Consider the following 3994-nt stretch of genomic DNA (forward strand, 5'->3'; position numbering starts at 1 on the left):
TCCTTTGCTGCCGTGCGTATGAATGCAGAAATATTTACTAGCTCTAATTCATTACAAACAAGCTTGCCGTAATTTCCGTACATCATAATTAGCTGGCGAAATAACTCTGGGTGGGTAATAAATACAGCCTGTTCATAGTGAATGCTATCAAGGCCTAGAATTATAATGTATATCAAAATTTGTACGACGTAATGAAAATTTTTGCTCTGGTCTTATGAAACGTTTTGAATTTGGCGGAGGGTGCAGGTAAATAATTTAAGAAAAACAAAGCGCAGACGAAAATTTGTTTCTCCAATAATCAAGTCAGTGACACGCGTATTGCTACACACATGTTAGTAATGGTGCTGTTGAGGAGCAAGCCACTGATTAGTGTAACAGTTCTAGGCCCAACGAAAAGGAGAAAAGAATGTTAGACTTTTAACGTAGTTAAACCGAGTAGACGCGCGAAAACATGTGTTTAGCTTGATTGGTTGATGATTTTGCTTTTCTGGGACATCTTTTTTTCAAGCGATTTGTCCTTTATGTATATTTCATTTTTTTTCTAGGAGTCCTAGGTCTTCACATTTGTGTTTAGTGTTTTGCGCGACGCACTCTATCGTAGAAGAAGTTTACCGGAGGTCATATACTGATGTTGCAACGGCCATATTCGCAAACTGTATCCAATTCTGCTCCATATTGTTCTAGCTCCTTTACTAAGCTGGGAGCTGCAAGCGCCTTTCTCTCGCCATAATTCGCCTGGCTGTGCTAAGTGCGTCATCCGATTGATCTCTGGCCGTTCAAGTTGCATCGAAAATGCGGAGTTACACAATGTATTTTCGCTGCTGAACTCAGAGTTATTAGAGAAATGCTCACAGTATGTCGACAAAAAGCACAGCGCTTTCCGTGCCAGTAGTCTGGTCGAATTAGTGAGAAATAAACTTTCTGAGCTAACCCTGGACGTTAACTGATGCTGATATCTGGTTCATAAATTTTCTGATAACTGCAATCATAAACGGCGTTGGAGCTCTCAAATGGGATTGTAGCTCTTTCTTTTCTGACATAGAGATTGATTCATAGATGTTGCATAGGCGCGTTTTATAGCCCGCCTTCTCATCTCTCCCCCCCCCCCCCCCTTTCCATGCCTCGTTTGACCTTGAAGAGTATTTTGTTGGCAGGCTTTGCAGTCGATGTTGCGCTTTTCGTAGCGGCGTAAGCCCAATGTTTAGAGGATGATATGTGGGGCTGCATGATCACTACACCCAGAGTGTGTCTTTCGCAAAACGTTCTTTACAGAGCAGCTTTCTTCGCAAAGGAAACAAGAAAGAATTCAGTAGTGCTAGAAATCCCAGCTGTGTATGACGTTTTTATCCTTGCCCGAGAGCGAGAACTGCTACATAGAGAGGGCTGAGTCGGGCTGGTTTGTTCATGTTGAGCGGTACGACGAAAGAGCGCTGATGGATGGGACTGCTACATATTTACAGCTTTTCGCACTAATCTATGAGCTATTGCGGCAACGCTTGAGTCTTTTAGAATTGCGGTTATTGCTTTTGAATACCGACATTTATTTTCGGCTTAATATATGAGCAGTCCGCCATTGGAATAATGTAGGGTGGATAATTTAATCCACCTTTCCCAACGTGTACACTGTTTCCCATTCTGCTTTTGATGTCATTTCGGTTGCGCACGAGGCAATATATTAACCTCGAATAACTGCAGACCTTCAGAAAAAAAAGCACTTTATGTGTTTTTATATTTACTGATTTGAATCTAATGAGATGCTTGTCTCTTCCAGTTAACAAACAAAAAACTACATTGGCATTAACGCGTCGCTCATTCTATCACGAGTCTTTATAGTGCACAAGGTGTATAATCATTGGTTTTCATTAAACAATGCCCTTTTGCGACATATTTCAAATTTCGTACCTGCAGTTATGTTATGTGGATCACAGTATTCAACCTCAGATGAGACAGGACGATGCCCATTGCTAATAGCTAAGTCACAATGCTGCTTCGTACTTAACTGAGTTCGTACGGAACTCATTTTCACTCGACGCCCTTTCAAAAAACGAAAATTTAATTCAGGCAAAAAGCCTTATGACTTGATCTCATTTAGCAGCTTGTCCGTAATTTGTGCTTCATACATTGTTAAAAAAAAGCGTCTTTTTCTTACTAAAATTTGCCGTAGACTAATTCTCGGCCGGGTACATGCTTTACAGCTCTCAGTACAAAGTTCACGTGCTGCAAAGTAGAACGCACTGGAAGCTGGGCATTGCACTCCTCACCTGATTTGAAGTCGAGGCTTATATTTGCATAGCTGCAGGGCAAACACTGATATACTGCACCACCGTCGAGACCGACAGCAAACTTTGTATCTCTCAGTTGGGCTTCCTCTCATATACCATATAATTGCAAAAGAGCACGCTTTACAGGAGCACATCAGTGCACTCATAGACGGGGTGGAAAGAAGGAAATGGCTGACACGCAGAAAACTGTAGCTCACGACCGTTGCGAAACGTTCCCCTGGAATCCAGGCAAACCAGACATTGCAAGACTGAGCTACTCATCTCACTGATAGTCCTAGGAACCTGCTAGGCTGAAAAGTACCAAATTATAGGACACTGAAAAATACCCAAATTACCAAATGGCTGACAGAAATATTCCATTTTTATTTTATGTTCAGTGAGGCGGCAAGGAGTGTCAGTGATTTATTTCATCAAGCAATGTTCAGGTTAAATAATTGGCAGCATTTCTTCCTGAACATTTTCATTCAAGACGTTGTTTAAAGTAAATTAACTTATTGATTAAAATCTCAAGAGACACAGGACGGAGGCAGGCGACAACACAATTTCCATGTCCTACTATTGGCTGTACGGTCACACGCGCGATCTTCTGTAAAAGCCGTGATCTTTTTATAAATTTTCAGTTGCGGTACCACCATGTGTTGTCGCCTGCTTCTATCCTGTGTGTTTTGAGGCCTTTTTTGTTTTTATGTCTCGCCACCTGGCCTACTACTTTACTCTCCGAAGTAAATTATGTATTCGGTGTGAAGTGGCGACGATTACTAGTGAGGACAAAATCTTAAGCGTGCTCATGAGCCCATCTTACGAGAAAAAATGCTAAATTGCCAGGGCCACAACACGCGCAATACAGAGCACAAGCTAATGGGCTGCATTAATTTTGGTTACATTCTTCTGTGATACAGCCACTTATTTACATCAAATTACCAACTTTGTATTTCCGGAAATCACCCGGAAAACCCAAATGAAAAGAGCAAAATTTTATCCCTGATGTAATAATCGCTCACTGTGCTTCTCTGCGCGCGATATATTTTTCTTAGTCCTGCGCATTAAATGACCGTCTGGACAGAATAATTTCGCGAGCTGAGTTCGCAGCCATATGACAGGAAAACCATTTTAACGGGAACCATCTTTTCGGACTGTTACGCTCTGTATTTGAGTTATACATTCCCAACTAAAGTTACCCGTCTTGTTAAGAAACCTATGATGATAAATTTTAGAAATAACTGTCTAACCACGGTACTTGACGTTGTTGTAATCAAATGCTGTGTAACCCACCTCTACTACATCTCTAATGACGAGACAGCAGTATTATAAGTAAAAAATGAGAAAAAAAATACGTGATACCCCCGATCACATGGTTTTGAGGCTATTACGCGTGAGCATTAGTGGCTCTGTGCGTATATTATTCCCTTTTCATTAAAGTGCTGGAAAGAGGCCGAGACGAAAGAACGCAGGGTTGCATAGGGTCAGAGTTAGCCCCAAAATGCGAAGTGCACGAGAAGCGTTTCAGTAGAGCAGTCGAGCACTGAGCAGATGTGTAACGCGCCAGGGCTTGATTAAAGCTTCGCCAAGGGAATGGATATTAGACGAGGCGGTCGGGTGTGAGCACACGTCATCCGGCTTGGCCACATGCCTGCCCCCGTGATCTGGCCTAGCCCTTGTATGTACTTCTCTCTCTCTCTCTCTCTCTCTCTCTCTCTCTATCTTTCCCTCTA

Source organism: Amblyomma americanum, chromosome 6 (genome assembly GCF_052857255.1).
Source record: "Amblyomma americanum isolate KBUSLIRL-KWMA chromosome 6, ASM5285725v1, whole genome shotgun sequence".
NCBI lineage: Eukaryota > Metazoa > Arthropoda > Arachnida > Ixodida > Ixodidae > Amblyomma > Amblyomma americanum.